This window comes from Festucalex cinctus, chromosome 10, assembly GCF_051991245.1.
Source record: "Festucalex cinctus isolate MCC-2025b chromosome 10, RoL_Fcin_1.0, whole genome shotgun sequence".
Lineage (NCBI taxonomy): Eukaryota > Metazoa > Chordata > Actinopteri > Syngnathiformes > Syngnathidae > Festucalex > Festucalex cinctus.
The window spans coordinates 22376568-22398158 of NC_135420.1; the positions used below are offsets into that span (position 1 = coordinate 22376568).

General features: G+C 38.6%; 1 protein-coding gene across 2 annotated transcripts in view; it reads left to right on the plus strand.

Annotated features, from left to right (window-relative positions):
- The window catches only part of dab1a (DAB adaptor protein 1a), a 221073-nt gene that overhangs the window by 37523 nt on the left and 161959 nt on the right, over nt 1-21591 (plus strand). For both annotated transcript variants that reach the window (XM_077534768.1, XM_077534766.1), the window contains one exon: nt 2758-2861. The gene's annotated coding sequence lies outside the window, so the exon portion shown is untranslated. The remainder of the gene's footprint in view (nt 1-2757; nt 2862-21591) is intronic.

Consider the following 21591-nt stretch of genomic DNA (forward strand, 5'->3'; position numbering starts at 1 on the left):
TATAAGCCTGTCTGAGAAGTGTGTGTTTTGTCGGATTATTACCTCTGTTCCTCTGTGCAACTCTACGGCCCAAGTTAGCTTAGCGTCTCGTAATTCTTGATACATTCTCGTTGTTTCTCGTCTAGTCAAGTTTGTTCTACGCCTCTCGATGTTATGCGAATAAAGAGTTAAAATCTTATTTGTGTCTGCGCTTTTGGGATCCAACCCCAGAACATAACAGAACTTGCACGTAAACAAGTTACTGTCATTTTGATCCATCAGGACACATTAACCAGGCTATTACACCCGTGCGTTTATGACAGACAAACACTTTGAGAGTCTTTTTTTTTCATGTTTAAAGGTGTGTGCGTGCTGATGCGCTGGCGAAATTGAATTTTAATTGACAGCAGAGCTCAAGAGATTACGCTTCTGTCTAATCAGATTTTATTTATACTGTCTCACTATAGCGGCATCACTTATTGGAGTGCACGTGGGCGTCTTCACACCTGCCGTCTTTTTAATTTCTTGTGAGAGAAATTGGAGAGGAAGGATGCAGCTTTTTTTTTTTTCCCCCCTTTAACAAACCATTCATAAATTGGGACGAGCGGCACCTTTTGAGACTGAATGAAACGGATGTCGAGTTAGCAGGAAGGATGATATAAAAAATGGTAAATTATGTCCATTCTATCAGCATTTTTTTCGAGTTACTTGGTGTACTTTGACAGCAAATGTAGTCAACCGTTCTGTATACATGGGGTAGCAATAAAAAGCTTGAAGATTGTATTTTTTATTTTTTATTTTTTTTTTAGGTTGGCATGGCAACGACAGAGATGTTATTGTCACCTTCAAATGAAACAAGAGTGTTATTTTACGGCTCCATATTGAACCAAAGTGGTTTGTGGACTACGAGTTTCATTATGACCGTTTGGATTTTGTGTATCCATCGTGTGTATAATCCTTGCGTTGCCTACACAAGCGACACGTTTGTTTTTTGCGATATTTGCCGCATACAAATGCGTGTTCATTAACGTGCTTTCCTGCACTGCGAGCATTGATCCGCGTCCGACTCCGTGCGTGCGTGTTGTAGTCAGTGTGGTTATTGATCTGCGGAGGCTCCCACTGGTGTTTATTCCTGCAGCATGTGTTAAGTAATCCCTCTCCGCCTCTTCTCCGGTTGTCCCTCTTGGACAATTTGTCTCGGTTAGAAGCAAAGGCGCTCTTAAACGGCAGCCCTGGTCACTGCACATCCACCGGCCGGCGGTACGCACTTCACTATCGAGCGCTTAAGTCCGTTTATGCATGGGCAAACTTTCCGTATGTCAATATTTGGAGTCCGTCTGGTGCTTCCGTTGCCGTGTAGCTCTGACTAAACAGCTGTGTGTGCTTTGACAAGCCAAAAGCAATCAAATAAAAAAATAATAGTAAAAGTGTCTACACTAATTATTTAAATGTCAGGGGAAAAAAAGTAGCAATATTTTGGAAAGTTTACTTTTAATGTGGAAAAATTAACAATACTGCATTACAAGACAATTGTAATTTTTTTTAATGCAATTCTTTATTGTCATTGCACAAGTACAGTGCAACAAAAAAAATCACTAGACAAGCTCAACCCGTCCAAGAAATATGAACAACAATGGCCAGTAGAGGGAGACAGGACGAAAAAGCCTGTCGAAGCGTGCTAAGATCTTAGATAAGAAGGGAAAGCGGGAAGGAGGGGGAGGGTGAGGGGGAGAAAAAAAAAAAGACAACTTGAGCCATGCTTCCAAAGGGGGAGCATAGTAAAAGCCTGGAAAAAAAAAAAGTTATTTAATTTTCGTAAGAAAGTAGATTTCTAAGTCGAAACATTAATATTGCATGAATAAAGTTGTATTTTGATGGGTTTTTTTTGTTTGGGGGGGGGGGGGGGGGGGTAAAATAGTAATTTACAGGCAGTACTAATACTAAAAGAATGAAGCACTATTTTGTTTTGTCATTTTCCAATAAATACATGATTTTATGGGGGAAAGTAGTTAGCTGACAAGAATATTTTTGCAATGAAATCACAATTTCAGTAGTAATTGCAGTCTTAAAAATTACAGTGACAGTTATTTTTGTTCTTTACAATGATATTGTAAACTACAAGAAAGTCGTTATTGTCCAAGAATACAATCATTGTTTTACAACAAAAGTCTTAATTTCACAAGAATAAACTCATATTACAAGAAAATGTCACAATTTCACAGAAAGCTGTAATTATTATATTGCAAAATAAATAAATAAATTAATTAATCTGCAATTGGCTGGCAACCAGTTCAGGGTGTGCCCGAAGCCAGCTGGGATAGGTTCCAGCAGCTCCTGCGACCCTTGTGAGCATGCAGCAAGCGGTTAAGAAAATGGATGGATGGATAAATAAGGTTGCAAAAGGACTGGAAACTAACGGAACTTGTTTCATTGAACGATTTTAGATCCAGATTAAGAGCACTTGAGACGGCCTCATTGATTTGTAACTGTTTTATATCATTTTTATGTGATTGTAAGTTAAACTTTTATTTGTAACTGTAATGAAAACTGTTTTGCTGCCTCTTGGCCAGGACTCCCTTGAAAAAGAGGTTCTTAATCTCAACGGGACTATCCTGGTTAAATAAAGGTTAAATAAATAAAAAATAAATAAAAAAAAAAAAAAACATTTTCCAAGAAAAAGAGAAATATTACAAGAGCTAATCTTTGTAACGTTACAATCGTCGCTTTCACATGACTTTATTTATTTTTATTTCTTTTTATTTTTAAATGTATTTCCAGCTGCTGTTGATGACGGGAGCCAACTCTACTGCGGATGAACCCAGGGAACTATAGATTCCTGTCTAATCCATGAAACAAGTGTCCTGCTTGCAGAAATTGATCAGGTAATTGAGAGGAAAACCCAACACCACTCTTCAATGACAGACACGTGGCCGCTCTTGTCGGCTGACAAATACTGCTGGAAATCACTCAAATATACACATTTTCCAATTTATTTCTGTCATAGATGACCTTGGCTTTAAAATGCAACCTATTTAGTTGAATAGCCCAACTTTTGCCACCTGTATCTTGTGAGCATACCTCATTGCAGTTCAGAAATCTTATTTACACCTTCCTAAAAAGAAAACTTCTAATATAGTCTGTCTTTATTGTATTCACTATTCCTTTCTTTTACAGTCGTTTGACCTTGGAGCAGATTAATCCTATTATTAGGTTGTGACAGGGAGGCGAGGCAGTCTTCATAATTTGCTGTGCCTTCAGCACGAGATGAACGCCGACTTATCACATTTTCCGCCGAGGGTGTTGTGCATGGCGGGGGAATGTGGCGTAATGGGACTCGTAATACCAGAGTAGCTTCGGACCCCACCACGAGAGGCGGATGATAGACGGAGGAGGAGAGTGACTTTGAGGCGACGGGAGGGCACTTGGCTGGGAGAGTCTCTCGCACACGCACACGCACGGGTGCTCATTGCACTGTGCGCCGCCGCTCAGCCCTGAACTTGACGTTTTACCTCCCACATGATAGCCGCACTCTCCCCTCGTTTTTCGCATCCAATCTTATTATTAGTATCATGCTGGTCATTCCAACTGCCGCCAAGTGGGCTGTAAAGGTTGAGTAGGCACTAGAGGGAATCCTTAAAAATATTTGTGGTGGTGCTCAAATAGAAAATAGTAAAGCACAAACCGTAACTTTTGAGTGAAATTTAATAACACAGTAAAACCCGTCCAATTCACGAATCAACACAAACTCTCAGACTGGCTTTTTTTTTTTTTTTTTTTGGTAGAACCGAGCAACTATTCTCTTAAAAAAAAAAAAAAAAAAAAAAAAAAAAAATCCAATATCATATTTTTGAGAGGCTGCACACATGTTTTACACATTGTAAGGCGCCATGTTGCTATAGCGTTGTTGGCTTGACGGAAGATTCCAGTCGAGGTTTGACAGGCAGGTGAGGCACTTTGTTATAAACCTCTCAAGATGATGAAGTAAAAGTCTGGGTCGCTATGGGCAGCGGTTGAAGCTAGCTAGCTCAATGTAAGGTACACAGTTGATTGCAAAAAAAAATAAAATAAAAATGGCTGGTGGAAACATTGCGTCTCCAAAACTATCACTTTTCAGAGGGGGGAAAAAATGACGTGTTTTTTGAGACATTAACGTTGCATCGTCAAAGAGAGCCATATATAGTATAGACTTATATGATCTATGAAAAGAACAGGCTAATAATATCATTTTGCGAAAAAATAGCGCGCTCACCAAATTTGTCAAAAACCTAAAACTGCTAATAGGAAAGTAGTAATTGCTATTTTTGCAGGTGCCCAAGCTGCAGCATACACACTAGCATTGTCACACTTAGTGTTAAAAAAAAAAATAATGGATACTGCACTTTCCTAAAAATACAAACTTGAGTTTTGACTTTAAAAAAATAAAAAAGAGAAAATCTATTGTTTCACTTTGCTCAAAAGAAATACTCATAAGCTTTTATATATAATTTGATTCCCTATTGCTTCCAGCTGCTGGACATTTATTATTGTAAATTAACTTTATTTGTGTAAATTATGACTTGTAATTTGACAACTTTATTATTAAAGAAGTGTCACTTTATTGGTATAATACTGTGACTTTCCAATTGCAATGTGACTTTTTTTGGGGTCATAAAATCACAACTTTTGATCGTATTACATTCATACGTACATGTCCTTGTAAATTAAAACTTTATTCGTAAATGATTAAGCCTTTATCCTTGAGAATTGTCAAATGACTTTATTCTCCTAAAATCCAATATTATGACTTTATTCTTGTAGAATTAGTACTTTTTTTAAAAAGAATGTTTTGACTTTGTGCTTGTTAAATTACAACTTGTCTCTTGTACTTTTTCTTGCAATATTAGACGTTTTTTTTCTTCTAATGATCTTAGTCTTGTAAAGTTACATCTTTTTTCCTTATAATTTTACTACTTCACTTACATAATTTTTTTACAATATGACATATTAAATTATGTTATGACATATTAAACCTTTTTTTAAATGATAATGTTAATTCTTCTATAATTACAACTATCAGTGCAACATTTGCAACTAACCTAATAAAATTATGACTTTTTCTTGTGATATATATTTATTAAAAACAAAATTCTTCTCACGGCATTGACATTTCTTGTGATTTCCTTTTTTTTTTTTTCTTTTTCTTTTTTTTAAATTACTAATCCTTTCCAATGCGTCCTTCATAGCCCTTCCAACTTCTTTTGAACTTGTTACATTTAATTCTAAGTGCTCCACTCACCTGATTTGACTGCAGCAAAGCGCCCGCTCACGCACATTCCTTTCATGCCGTCGTCTGTCTGTGTGCCGAAAGTATGTCGACTGTTTGGCGCATGTGATCAGACACGTGTGTGCGCGTGTGCGTGTGTGTGTGTGTGTTGTCTCTACTTCCCTTCTTTTGTGTGCCGGCCTGGGGATTGTGCTTCATTTCTAAATTTATCCTCAAAGTGTGCCACCTCTCCTGTGAGCTGCTGCTGGGACTCTGCAGTGCAGGTTGGGGTGGTGAAGGATTGGGTTGGGGGTTGGGGGGGTTGCGGGTGAAAGGATTGTGCAGATTGGTGAAAAGAGGCATCGAAAGGGGGAGATTGGGGGGGGGGGGGTTATGATTAGAGTGGAGAGCGAGTGAGGAGATGTAAATGTGGGACACACAAGCCTGTTTCAATTCCTCCGCTTTTTTCTTCTTCTTCTCGTTTTCTTGTCTGCTTTGCTATCTTCCGCTACCCCCTCAAGGCGCACGCACACACCTTTATTTGGGCACGATTAGTTTGGCAAATATATATTTGGGTTGGTATGGTTGTTTGCCAGTTTGCCAGGCACTTGACACATTTCTTTTCTGGAATGCATTGGAATGGATCAACGTCATCGAAGTTGACACTCAAAGTATTCGTGTTTGTTAATATGAAGTAGGGATGTTCGATACCACTTTTTTTCAGACCGATACCCAGACCCTCGGTACTCACCGATACCGATACCAACTGCCGATACCAGTAGTACATTTTGACAAATAAAAAAAAAAAAATCACTAAAAGATATTTTTAAAACAAATATATTTCCTTTAATTTTGACGAAAAAACAGCACAGTCACTCTTCAATAGTCTTAACGCTCAAAATAAAACACAAAAATGCTCTTTTAGTTTAAGATTCACAATTTTGAAGTATTTCCAAACCGGTGACGTTTTGGTGAAAAACTGCTGCAAGCTAGCGCCAGCTACAGGCAAAGGAGGACTCACTTAACGTCTTCCCCCTCTGCCATCGGTCGCTTGAACTCGTCTGCGTCACGAGTACTCGAGTACTTGAAAAAAAGGCTGGTATCGGCCCGATACCGATACCGATACCTGGTATCAGTACTCGCCCATCCCTAATATGAAGCATATGAAGTGCTGCCTTCACAAGTGAAAATGCTTTTATTGTCTGTTGTGCTTGGGTTTTATTTCCTTTTACTCATTGGAGTAGTCAACTTATTAGTAATTTTCACGCTCTGCCTGGTTGTCATGGTAACCAAAGGAGTCGGTATGAGCTCGTTCACTTGCATTGGACAGAACCGGCCAGATAGCGCATGTTATTAAGACATCCATGAGCTGTTTTAGAATGTGTGATAAGTCTCTTTCTAGTAATGATAAGTGTGTTATTGTTTTTTGGCCCAGGCATAGCTCATATGTACATTTGTATTCCCAGTCTGCGTGTGAGCAAATCTCAACATGATTACGCAGACCGGACCCTGGAGGAGGACTCTTATCTGGAGCCCCTCTGGCAGAGATCATCTCACGTGCTGCGGATTACACCTGCAATATCAGCGCTGCGTTTTTAGATGCTGATAAAGTCTCGGGTCTCTCTTGCGCTTGTGAATCATCGATCAATAACTTGAGTTAGATCCATTAGCGGGCGCATTTGCTTGTCAGATACTAGGGAAGTGGCTCCAGAGATGTAGTATGCACTTTAGTCAGTGTTTTTTTTTCTGATTTATTTATTTTTTAAAATTTTATTAAGATTTTAGAGGCGTTTGAAGTGCTCATTGCATTTTCCTTTTTTTGTGGAAATGTTCACAAAGTTGCTAGTTGTACATCTCGATTGATCTTCACAATGGAGAAGCTAAGTTGTGCCTGGGTTTTGAGCAGAAGTTACACAATCTGCCGTATAAGTGTTTGTTCTTTAATTTTACAAAATCTAATCTATAAATCATTTATTTTTAAGGTTAATGTAAGTTGAGTTTAAAATAATGTTTTGAAATTATAGTCTGTGGGGTATTTAATGATTTGATCTGTTAATATGAGCAATTTTAAATATTTTGGGGTCCGCTAATTACTTGTTTTTCTCACTGTTCACAGCAGGGCTCGTTCTGTATTTATTCAATGTGAGATCTATATATATATTTTTTATACATACAGTAGACCCCCCACATACTCCTCTGGCACCTGTGGTCTTGGATTTGCACTTTTTTGAATTTTAAATTTTTCATTTTTTGCCAATATTGTAATTTATTTATTTATCTATTTATTTATTTATTTATTTATTTTTAGTTTAATATTTTGGCTCAGATGTTTTTCCCCGCCCCCACATAGTCCCCACTATTCAGGAAAAATGCATATTGAATATTTATCAGCGTTTTTTGAGAATTTTTTTGGGGCGATGAAACAAATAATTTATTTTTGGACAGGCTCCCCCCATCTCCCCCACTCACTGGGGGGGGGGGAAACAGCCTGCAAAAATATTTGGCAACTGGGGCACCAAATCCACTTCGTCAACCTTGGGGCGGGGGCGGCGACATTTGGCGATTTACTATTTGTCGTACGTCGATCAGGATAGAATGGTGACCAGATTAATATTGATCAACAGGGGTGGGAGGGGCAATGACCCGAAAATGGAATGACCGTTCAAGAAACTCCCTAATTTCCTAATGACCAGCCTTACCCTGGCAGACTGTACTCAGACAGCTGAGTTTTTTTTTTTGTGTGCCTTTTTATGTTCGCCCTAATATAAGTATTTTGAGCAATTAAGTGGATTTGATATTCAACTGATAGTCTCCTTCACCACAGTAATATGCCGCAGGCACATTGGTAGGGAATACACTGGAAAACATGACCCCACATCTGTCCAGGTGTGTATGTGTGTCCTGCACAATAACTGCCGCGTGTGGTTAATCCCTCCAACAATGGGCTCCCCCGAGCTGCCAGTTCTCAGGCCCACAGGCCCTGGAGTAAAAAGCCTGAGGGGTGGGGAGGAGGAGGCAAAACGAAGATGCAAGTCACCCAGGCGGGACTCAAGAGAGCCGACTTGGTCTGCCTCCAAGTTTCCACCCCCCGCGCGGGGACGATGATGGAGGAGGTTGCAAGGACGCGCGGCTCGGCATTGGGGTGGGGGGGGATAATGGAAGCGGAGGGGAACAGATGGGAGCGGAGGAGAGGCTGACATGTAGTTATGGCAGCTAAACGCAGTATTCCTGTGTGGCTTGTCGAGCGGCGGCAAACCAAAGCAACACCCGTCGCCGTATGTTTTGACTCTTTGATGCCGCGGATCCCCGCAGGATGCCTTCAAATGTCCTTTGGGTGCCAGTGAGATTGGATTTGAGTTGTGTTGTATGACGTCTACGCACTGCGCTTTCACACAAGAGGTTGTCGTCGGAAGATTTTGTGAAAAGGTCGCGAGAACAATACAGACCTCTGCCAACTTTAGCAAAAAAATATTTGATTAACTCATTCGCTGCCATTGACGGAAAAAGACGTCAAATGATGCATTTTTGCTGGGCTGGCAGTGAATGTGTTAAATTTCCTGTATATTATCATCTATCAGTCTATTCAAGGCTAACTGCATAATTTATCGTGCGTATTCTGTGATGACTTGTAGGTGGCGCTAGTGCTTATTACTACCATATTAAACCAGTCCTCTTATTGTTGTGAAAGTTGTTGCGACTCAAAACTTTGTGTTCCAATTCTTGTAGTAATAAAGGTGTGAATGTTTGTTACTAAAGAGTATGTACTTGATTGCTTTCATTAGACCACCGTCTTAATGCTAAATGCTGCTTTGCTTTTATTTTCCTAATTTCCTCACTGACGCAGCCAACTTGGAAAGAAAAGGGAAGAAAAACAACATATTTAAAGTTCACATCTATAGCTTGCGGCATGCTGCTTGAGAGGGTTGATGATTTATATTCTTTGAGAAACGCCAATCTTAAGATTAATCACCTTTCCCGCACGCTGCTCTGGCATCCAGGCGACTGATTGTAATTCCACACGTTAATTAGAAAAATGTCATGTCCTAAGGTAAAGGGACGGATTCTTCTAATGAGTTTGCTCTCACGCAGTTCTGGCCAGGACTTGAACTAACACAGGACAGAGTAAAACATATTGTCAAATATGCTCCCATGGTTCATGACGAGATAAACGCCGATCTGTAAATGACGGTGACCTTTCCTTGTTAGCAGAAGCTACATGACACCCTTGTCCTGACTCGTGACATCCTCGACATTCCCTATACTTTTCACTCTTATCATGTAACATTTATAAAAAAAAAGAAAAAAAAGAGGAAATCTCTTAAGATTGATGTACCTGCTAAAGTGTACTGTTTCAACAAAGCACTTGTTGTTGTAGTGTTTCGCTACTCTATATATTTTATGCTAGATTAGCAGTTAGCATGGCTTCTCCGTCCTCTCCACTACTTTTCCTCCTTTCGTAATAACAATACTTGTAACTTATTTGCTGCCATGGAAACAAGGAATAGTGACTTATAGTAGTAACTGAACACTGAGACAGGACAGTGTTTAGCCACGCTAGCTGGTGGTAGCTGGTATGGCGCAAGTTGGCTTAGCACCTGCCATTCCCGAGCAGCCATTTTAACGTAGACGCGCATGTACGGCTGGCTGGTCCTGCAGCTCCGTGCTCGGATGTGCTTGAGCAGTTTTCAAACTATGACATCATCAACATCTGCTATTGCAATTGGTTGATAATCCGGATCTATACCGTACATCAGATCCATGTATGTACAGTACTTAACAAAAACAGATTGAAAAAATGTCAGCTTAAAGTGGAATAACATTTTTGTTAATGAAATACCTGTAAGCCTATATTAAAACTTTTTTTTTTAAACTAACTACTCTACGTTTTATTTTAGCAAAATTATATTAAACTAACCATGATTTTAATGAAAATGTATTTGGTAAGCAGTATTATGCACTGCATTTAAAAGTACTTACTTTTAAAAAGCAAAACTCCAATCAAACTATTATTACCTTGTCTACCACATATACAGTCTATAACACAGACTGGGCCATCTGGAGGGGCGGGACAATTCCCGGTGGGCCGTCCTATCCTATATTTTGGGCCATGAATTGGCAGGTAGGAGCCCACACAGTTTCAAAATCGCGCAGGCATCAGCCCAAACAATATATAGTATAGAAGTATATTAAACCTTGTCTGTACAAAACTCCCCAAAAAAATCAACAAAAATAAAAACATACAAGAGGAAAAACACAATCCCAAGTGTTACTAGTAACAGCAACAAAGCATGATGGGAAAGCCTCCTATGATGACCGTTGATCTCTTCAAGTTAGCGTGTGCACCAGAAGTGGTGAGAACACATTTAAAAATAAGAGTATTAACAGGAAGTACAATGTTAGCCGCATTAATCTCTGCTGGCTTATCTTTGTGTAAAATGTCTTAAAATTAAGTTGACCTGTAACTGTTATAGCGCTTTTTTTTTTTTTTTTAAAGTCGATTGACAAATTTTCTCTGTTGGGTCTTGCTCCCGACCACCCGTGAATAGTTATGTGTTGACTGTAGCAACAATGGAGTAGCACTATTTCAGTGTTTACATTCCACAAACAACAGTAATTAGCATCAGAGTCAAAGAGCTCATCTCGAGAGAGGCGAGCGTAAGCGCGTACTTCGTGTTTGTACATACAGCGCACGGGCGGCAAGTGCCCGTCACAAGTGTGTTTTCCGCAAAGAGCGCAAGTTCACCGCGTGTGAAGACGAGTACAAAAGAGCGATTTCCCCCTCCGAGGAAATATCTGCAAAAGAACCGCGCGTCTATGCCCGTGTCACAGATAGCGAACGGTAAATGAGCTCGCAGCGCGCGAGTCGGCGGGGGAAATAAGTATATCTGGCGCGGCCGTGCATGCATTTTTCATGTATCTGCTCGCTTGTCATTCATCAATATGCATTTGTACAGTTGGCCCGGTGCTCGCAGCTGTTGCGACATATCCATCTTGTCATTTCTGTCTCCTTTCGAGGGGCAGCGGGGCGAGGGGTGTCGCTTCCGCCGACGACCGGCTCTCCGCGGGTGTTTGTGACTGCTGCGGTTATGCATGGTCGCCGTCCCCTCGGCCCCGGCATAAATCATCATTAGAGATGGCAGGTGTGTGCATGTGTGTGTTTTGTGCTTTTCGTCAGACCGACTGCGGCGACTGCCCATGTGCAACAGGCTGCTGCGTTCCATCTGTAAACATACACAACGCTGCAATTGGTCTATTGGCGCCAGTTGATTGTGCTGTATTTTTTCTTATGCGGTATTTCATATGGAATACAGAGTTCAATAGGGGCTTGCAACTAAGGGTGCAGTTGTTAACTGGTTTTCCGATTTAACCGTGGTTATTAAACGTCAGGATAATTTTTTTTTAATTTTTTTTAAAATTTTTTTATTATTTTTTTTTAAGATTTTTGAAGCCACGGTGCCGCCATCTTGAGACTCCCAAGAAACGTATCTCGGCATACGCATTTTCCTGCGAAAATGGCTAGTTTAAAGGCTGTGGACAAAAATTTCACCCGTAAGTATGATTGAAATGGAAAAAAAAAAAGAAAAATGAAAGAAAAAGATGATTTATAAAAAAAATATTTATATTTATTTTAAGGGGTTAAAATAAACCATAAAACACTTTTTTTTTTTTCTCAGATTATAATCGTACACCAAAATTCTAAACGGTTGCACCCCTAGCTGCAACTAGAGCTGCCAAAATTAATCGATTAATCGACAAGTAATCTATTAAATTAATCGGCAACTATTTTAATAATTGAGTAATAGTTTGGAGACAGTTTTTTAATTGTTCAGATTCTCTGATTTCTGCATATCAACAGTAATTGTTCCCTGATTTCTATAGTCCGTCATGAAAGAAGACTGATTATCTTGATTAAAATAAGACATTTGGAAACATCTTCTTTTTTTTTTCCTTTGGAAAATAATGATTGAACCAATAACATAGTGCCACATCAATCCTCCCTTTAAAAAAAAATAAATAAATAATAAATAAATAAATCAGTATACAAATACGAAGTGCGAAATAAACACCAATCACTGGTTAATAAACAGTATTTTATTTTCTTTTGTAATACACTTTAAAGCAAAATTGAAACAAATCCGATTAGTTGAATAATTGTTAGATTAATCGATTCAAAAAAAGATCTGATTGTGACAGCACGAGCTGCAACTGATTATTTCACTAGCTGATTAGTCTGCCATTTATTTTTCCGATTAATTGATGAATCAGAAAAAAAACTTAACTTTAGATTCCCATCCCCCTTTTTTCCAAAACAGGGTATTATTACACCTCTCAACTGTCCTGTTGATTTGGAATGCTCACAAGATACTTTGAGTTTACTGTCACATCGACATCCTTTTTAACAAGTGTGTATGTGTGTGTGACTGCGTAAAAAAATAAATAAAATTGTGCGTGCAGAGGAAAATCAATGGTATTAATTTGCGGAGGCAGTGGTGTGAGCTGAGGCAATCTGCTGCCCACTAGGAGCCACCATTTGCTTATGATTTAAAAAAACACGCACGCGCACACAAACACACCTACACATACAAACATACATCCCAAATTGCACCTTCTTTTTACTCTCTTTGGCTTTGCATCCAGAGATATCACTTTACAGTTTATGATGCACGCTGGAACGTCAAGCATCACTGCCTCTTTCCCATCCATGTGTGCGCACACATGCACACGCACACACGCAAGCTCGCTGTCTTTATCACAGTGCAGGTAATTAAAAGGCAGGCTGTTCCATTCTGACTGGTTGGCTGGAGGCAGAGGGGCCGGGAGACATCCTGCATTTTGCTGCATGCAAAATATGAGGAACGCAATTACACACGCTGTAGATACAGTTTAGTTTCTGTTATTCTTCAGAGTCATAATTCAACCTCTTGTATTGTTGAGCCCTCAGGAGCATTCTCTTTTTTTTTCTTATGGTATTTGCTGTTCTGTCTGTGATTGTTTTGGCAAATACTTGCCTATCACCACAAACTGCATGCGTGACATTATACAATGTTGCCGAGCCGGCATCGCTCACTGATATCTATGATGCCAATTAGCGGCAATTGTCAGCTGTAACGGCAGAGGCCCGGTACATTTGTCGTCCAAACGAGCTGCTGTAATGTCCACGTTTTCACATCAGCTCATTGTCAGATGCGTTATGAATCCTAAAGATCTTTTTTTTTTTAAACAGCTGAAAGTGACTGCGGTCATTCTACTTGTCATTGTTGGATACTTCATCATTCACGTTCTAGTCCTTAAATTGTGTCAGAAGTCCTTTTCAGTGTTTTGTGCAAGACTGAAATCAGTTTACTGTCGTTTCTGACATGGACGTTACAGTAGTTGGAGCTCAATGTGTAAATGAGTATGAATTAACTTGGCTGTTAGGACCTTTTTCAGGTCCGTGATAAAACAAGAACAGCAGAAACACTCAATAGATTTTTGATAATCTTGCATTTACTGTGGATGAGGTCAAAGGCAGTCCTAGAACATAACCAATGCCAATCTTTCCAACATTGGGCAGTACTGTATGTACACTTTGCTCAAGAAAACTTTCAGTCTTGAGATTTCATTGCACTGTGAAATGATTCAAGAAAAATATCTAGCTATCTGACTAGTGCTCTGGCTGACTATCTAGCTGTCTGTCTGTCTGTCTAATCTATCTAGCTACTTAGCTAGCTAATCTATTCTATCTGTCTGTCTAGCTACTTAGCTAATCTATTTTATCTAGCTAGCTAGCTAGCTAATCTATTTTATCTAGCTAGCTAGCTAGCTAATCTATTTTATCTAGCTAGCTAGCTAGCTAATCTATTTTATCTAGCTAGCTAATCTATTTATCTAGCTAGCTAGCTAATCTATTTTATCTAGCTAGCTAGCTAATCTATTTTATCTAGTTAGCTAGCTAATCTAATCTATTTTATCTATCTAGCTAGCTAATCTATCTAATATAGCTAGCTAACTAGTTAGCTAGCTAATTTGTCTGTCTGTCTGTCTGGCTGGCTATCTAGCTAGCTAGCTAATCAGTCTAATCTAGTGTGCTAATCTATCTAATCCAATCTATCGTACATAGCTGGCTAGCTACCAGTCGTGTTTATCTATCATAGCTAGCTGCATATCAAACTATATAATAGGGATGCACGATATTGGAAAATCACGAGATCATAGTTGCTGAATATAGCGATATCGATGTTAATGCGATATTTAACATGTAGCTACCTAAAGAAATGCCATTTTTATTATCTAATGAAAGAATTACATTTTTCATGCAAGCAAAATAAGCAAACTCAATATATTCTTAGTTAATTAATTTTGATTACCTCTCGATTTTCAACTATTGGATGGTTGTGCACATTTTAGTTAAGAGGCTGAATGGTCAAATTCAGATAAAAGCAAAAAATTCCAACTTTGAAACTTTGTGACATGCATATTACATGGGCCAATATAGCGATAGCGATGTTTTTCCGATATATTGTGCTACCCAACTACATACATATACAGTATTAGAACAACATTTTCTGTCGAGTATGAGAAAGCTCTGTCTCAGCTTGGAAGTAGCTGAAACATCCAGCCTGGAGATAGCTAGCTATTTAGCTATCTCGCTACCTAGCTACCTATCTAATCATAGCTAGCTACCTATATCTATCTCATATATACAGCATTGCGCTCAAGAAGAAGCCCATGCAGACAAATGGTCCAATTGTGCTTTAACTAGCCCGTTCATATTTTAATGGAAGGCAGAGAGAAAGACCAGACTGGGGGTTTCTGGAACAGTCAGTCGTGTATGTTTGTGAGTGTGCGTGTGTGTGTGTGTGTGTGTGTGTAGTTGGAGATGAGGACAGAAGATTAGAGAAGAAGAGAGTTGCCCCTCTCTAATTCTTTCTGTTGAAGATGCACCACCTCAGGGAAATTCTTCCATCTGAATCACTTTAGTAGCGTGGCAAACAAGCAGGGCTTCTGTTCAATTACACTCAAGTGTGTGCGTGTGTTTGTGTGTTTTCCCTTTTCCAAGAACCATTTTAAGTTTTGGGTCATCCTAGCAATGATTTTTATTTTTTATTTTTTTTTTTTATCAGAGCAACTCTTCCACAGGGAAGACTGTTTTATATATTTATTTTTAAATCACTAAAGACTTGGAGAGATTATTGAAGATCCGAAGAATTTTGACTGATTTAACCAAGCAAGAAAACATTTTTGAAGCGATCCTGTCTAAGAATTCGGCGGAAGCTGAAATGAGGTACGCACATGGCGACATAACTAAGAAGGAGTATTGAGGCGAAAGTTGGAATAAATGAAGGCTAGTGCTTGCCCGCCCCGTGTGTCTTAAAACCCAGCAATAATTTAAAGCATCGCTCCCTCTCAAGCCTTGGATCCACATTGACTGGTCATCTTAAATCAAATCATGCCACAGCTCTCTGTATACAGTGTGTGTGCGTGTACACGTGTTGCCTTGTACACACAGAGCCCCTGGTCCACTCTGAATTATTGACAAGGGAGAATAATTGATTGGTTCACCTTCAGGCCTATCAGACGACATCTTAGCGCTGCACATCCTATCAGTGCATCTCCTTGGTTGCCTCATTTCTTTTGCTGACGCCGTTTCCGGCCTGTTGGATTTGCTTTGCATTTCTCGAACAAATCAATGCGTACGACTTGTGTTCCGTTGCGGCCTTGATAGCTTTGCTTGCATAAATTCAGGCCTTGCTGTTTGGTGGAAGACGAAATATCAATGTTGCAAAACATATGAATAATAATTGATAATCAGTCCATTCTTAGGGATCAATTGACTGTGTGAAATTGATTGATTGTGCCTTGTCCAATCTGGCAATGTTGTGTTTGTTTCTAAATGACCAAACTTGGCGCTTTGTTGTTGATTTTTGTGTTAGCAAAGAACTGATTGTTACTTTGATTTAATGAACAGCGTGCTGACAAACTTGCGTTAACTCATTTGCTCCCCAAAACGTATAAATACGTTCTATTTTAAATATCACCAGTGTCCCAAACACGTATTTTTACATTTGTATTTTTTTAAATACTAGAGCATATAGAAGGCTTTGATGCAACCTCTGAACTGAAGAGAACGGTTGAAGCAATGGTAGTTATTACAAAAACGGCCAGCAGGTGGCAGCAGAGTATAAGAAATCAACCAGGGCCATGTTGCAAACAAGCTGTTTTAAACAGATTTGTGAATAATGATGAAACTTAGCTATATTTGAATGTTAATTGCTGCGTAACGGAAACAGAAATATACTAATATATAAAGAGACTCTTTTGTAATTTTTTTTGATAGGTTCCATGTTTTTATAGCAATAGCAGACAATATTCTGTGGGCCGTGCGAAATCAGTCAAAATCCAGTAAAACAACCAGGAGCGAAGGGTGTTTCAGTGAAAATGGCTGGGAGTGAATGAGTGAATGGTTTGAGATGATGGTTTAAAGATAAATGTCTAATTCTACTTCAACAAAGAAAACAAACCACTATTGACTTTCTTCAAAATAAGACGAACTATTAATGTACTTCTAAATTACATGCGTAGTCTACTTACTTTCCCTCCATTTTTGCTTGATGACTCTGACCTTCACTTCTATCCATTTTTGGTACTAGAGCACCAATGGCACACTTAAGCCTCTCTGTTCATAGGTGTCACATCCTAACTGTTGTTTATTTTATTGTTGTGTGTTCTGCGATACTAAAGTGGCAGATACTACCACTGACAAAATTCCTACATACTTGACCAATAAAGATAATTTTGATTCTTATTCCGAAAGTAGCTCTTGAAGACGTATCTTCACCCTCCACATAATCTCCTCCATCATGTTTAGCCGTCCGCCTCCCCCATGACAAAGTATGCAGTCGTGAGCGGCTGCAGCGCAGGGAGTGAGGTCCATTCCGATCGATAACACGATTCCGCAGGCAGGGAACGGCCGTGACGTACGACCTCTGCCCCCTCTCTGGCACCACGCCGAGATGGCGTCCTTTCGTTGCTTTGACAGGCCCGGAGATGAGTTGAGGATGAATGGATGGTAGGATGAATGAAGGGATGGATGGAGGTAATGGAATGGAGCAGATGCTGCAGCTGGATCACTGTCGGAGTGTGATCAAAAATGGACCCGGTTTATTTGGAATGATATCTGAACGCTAGGATAAGGACTTTTTTTTTTTTTTTTTTTTTGTTTTTTAGGCCGATTCCGATATTTGACAGAATGCACTTCTGATCATTGGTTCATCAAAAAATATATAATGAATACAATATCTTTATTTTTGGTCCCTTAACACTAATAAACGACATTCTTACCACAGAGAGAACGCTGCAAATGTTGTCTGATTTATTTGATGATTTTTCTTAATATATTTTCCGGAAAATATTTGAAATGTCATTGTTTTCGTCTTATAGTGTAATGTGTGTGCATGTGTCGGAAAAACATCAACAAAAAAATAACCGATCTTTATCGAAGAGCTGCCGTAATTATATCGGCCAATTGTATCGCAAATACGCTTGAACGTACTCGTAAGCTAAATTCTACGAACATAGCATATATTCCCATAATGCTATGGGGTATTACTTGCACGTGTGCAATACGGAACCTAAAATATGGTAGAAAAATTTACCATTTCTAAATTATGCATTGCAGGCATAACAATAAATCATAAAAGTATAAAATAAGAATAAATATTTTTAATATATTTTTAACGTATTGGTATGTGGGCCAAATTCTTTTTTTTTTTTTTTTTTTTTTTTTTCTTCCACTCACACATGCGCAAGTAATACGCCGTGGCAGCATTATGGGAAAATATGCTGTTTATATCATTTAGCCGAAAAGAATGTTTGAACTTCAAATACGTTCAATTATACTCGCCAGTCAAAAATGTTTACTCCACATTGGCAATTCCACACTTGCATAATATTTTAAGTTTAGCTTATTTGAAGCCAATGATGAAGATGTGGAATTTGACAATTGTGACAATTCCAGATGTTGTCAGAATAATGTGGAAACATCTGGACAAATCAGAATCAGTATCTTATCACTGCGAGTTTCAAATTTAGGTCTGTTTGAAGGCGCTATATAAATAAAGATGACTTGACTTGACTTAAGCAAGCAGTCCAGTGTGGAGAACTGAGACTAGAATGGGCCCACTTTACTTTTGTCGTTAAATATAGAAAAGTAGTAAAATGCTCTAGTTGTATCAACTCCCATCCAATCTGAAAGCCTCGCAAGGTAACTTGGGTCATATTTCACAAGTCATATTTTAAGCGCCGCAGCTTTTAACTTTTATCTCCTGACCTGCTTTTCTCACACTTGGGGCTCCGCGGGCTTTGTGAGCTTTTATTCTGGGCAGATGCTAAAGTTAGCATCTCATCGTATGTTTACGTCCTGGCTCCGCTGCAGCAGTTCCAGTAACGTAATACGGCCGGTATCATTTTGTACACGTGAGATATCCAAACTCCCCGAGCGCCAACTGAAGCCGCCCGCTTCGATTCGGCATTATCAGCGCTGCCGCGTTGATGCGTGTTCCCGTGCAAGCACGCGGCGCGGAAGACGGGGCCGACGGCGGGAATCCAGGGGAAGTGTAATCCTCTCCTGTGTACACTTCATTATCACGCGCGCAACGCGCACCCGGCGAGACCTCGTCCTGCCTAGTAATCCCAGAAAGAGATTTTTTCACGACCAATGTCTTTGATAAGACGTCCCTCTGTCATGGTTTGGGTTGGGTTTTGGTCTGTTTTTTTGCTTTTGTCAGGCTTCTAGTTTGGAGTGGGTTTTGTTTGAGTTTATCCTCATGTTTCTTTTAAGTTTCAGCCATGATCTGTTTTGTTTTGTTGTCAATTAGTGTATGTCTATTTAGTTTCTTGTCTCCCCTCCATCCGCGTCGATTCATTGTGTTTCCCTCACGTCGTGCTGCCCGTTTTTTTTGCCCTGAAGTTCTCCTCACGGTTTGCCTTGCTTGTTTTTTTTGGATGTTATTGTTTTTCTCAGCTATATCCTTGTTTACCTCCTTGTTTTGTTTACTTAAATCGCCTTTTTGATTGCCTCTTCGCCCTGTTTCCCTGCACCTGTGTCTTCTACCCTCCATACCATAATGTACTCATTCAGTTGAGTTCCTGCCCTGGCAAAAAAAAATAAAAAATACAAAAAAAAAAAAAAAAACAACTTGGAATTTTACTTGTAAGTTTGTCAGTAGGTCAAAAAATGTTGACAAAAAAAATAGCAGAAATTTATGATAGGTTTTGTTTAGTTAGTTCAGTTAGTTAAATGGTTTTGTTTTCAAATTTAATGAAGGGATACTTGACTCACTGAACAATTTTTAGCTGTGAAAAGTTAATATTTTGTCCAGAATGAATTTGATAAATTCATTATTTTTCATGTACAATTAATACCTTTAAAAAGTAATGTTTCTTCTTGCTGTCGACTGATGATGACATCACCTGTGCTGAGAAATTAGGTCACGTTTGGTCGGTAAACTGAGCCATGATTGGCCGTTACCTAATTTCTCAGCACAGGTGATGTCATCATCAGTCGACAGCAAGTAGAAAAAATTATTTTTAAAGGTATTAAATGTACATAAAAAATAATGAAGTTACCACATTAATTATAGACAAAATATTAAATTTTCACTGCTGAAAATGGCTCAATGAATCAAGTATCCCTTTAAATGTTTTATTTCCTGTTTTAAAACATATTCAATACTTTGTTTTATTATTTAAAATCCAATATATAGTGGCACATTTCATTTATATAAAACCCTATTGTTTTTATTTTTGAATTGATTTCTTCATTGTCATTGTTTTTTTTTTTAATTTGATTTACACTCTTTTGATTTTGATGGATACGAAGACAAAATTAATCATTAAATCTATATACAGAAAAAAATGCATTTGATATTTATCTTCAAACATTGTGTATGTTATAAAAAAAAAATGTGATTACTTAACATTGTTCTAAATGAAAATGTGGTATGTGTGTGTGTGTGTGTCCATGTACATGTTAATTGGCAATCGATTGCCATGCTGAGTGGCGGCCATGTTTTGTGTTTCCAGACGACAGTGACGAGTTCCTCCTTTTTAGTCTAGTCAATAACCAAGAGCCATATTTATTAAAACCTTCTCAAAGGAAATCAATAGACCTTTCTCCTTTTTTTTTTTTTTTTTTTTTTTTAACTTCCCATCAGCACACTCATTGCTTAAACAGGCTAGTCAATAACACCATCACTTTTCAATTCACGCCATAGATTTGAAACACAGCAAAATAGTTTTTGGTAATAGTGTTTTTAAGCTCCAGTAATAGAGTCATTTTTCCTTTCTGGTCACATTTGCTTTCTTTACTTTCACTTTGGATTTGTCTCCGCCACCGCAAGTGCCCTAATGACTATTTGACTGCATAAAGAGCATGACGTGTAAGCCTTAGATCTTGAGGCACGTTTCTTTTCAGTGCACGACTCATCTTATTTCAATACATTTTTTTTCTCCTCAGGTATTATTGCTTTGTGCCACTGACTCAACTCAAGTAATTTCATATCCAAAACAATTTGGCTAAGGTTGACGGCGGGTAAAGTTTTCTATTTGGCGCTCGACCAGTTATAGTTTTACAATTTGCTTTTTATTAAACCTCCAAGAATTTATGTCACCAACAGAATATGAAAAAAATGTATTATTTTTGAGTATCTAAAAGTGTAATCTGAGGTTGAAGGTCAGGTTTCTTTTCGTCACTCTGCTGGTAGCAGTTTAACACCTTTTAGGATTGCTGTTTTACATCATTAACTCAACTAGGCTGATTTTGAATAATACCCGAAAATGATGTGGAAACAGCCACTCCCTAGCTGTATTTTCTATTTGGCGCTCTATCAGTAATTTGTTACGTTGACATTTTTAACTCATTCACTGCCATTGACAGAAAAAGACGTCAATGTCAATTTTTTTTTTTTGCTGAACTGGCAGTGAATGTGTTAATAAACTTTAAGGAATTGATATCAGAGATGACAGAATCATATTCATTTTAATTGTAAACCAAAACAATACAACTGAGGTTGAAGGTCAGATCTGTGGTGGATGCTTCTTTTCGGCACTTTACCAGTAGCAGTTTCAGGTTTTTATTTTATTTTTTATTTTTTTTACCCTTGATAAATTACTGATTTATGCCATATAAAGACCCCTATTGATTTTGTATATGACACCTAAAACAATATGGCTGAGGTGGGCGGTCAGATCTGTAGATTAACGGTTCTTTTCGGCACTCTACAAGGAGCACTTAAAACCTTTTGAGGAGCTTTTTGTTGTTGCATCCAAAGCCCAGATGATCTTACATTGTACCCAAAACAATATTGCTGAGGTCATACATCAGATCTGTA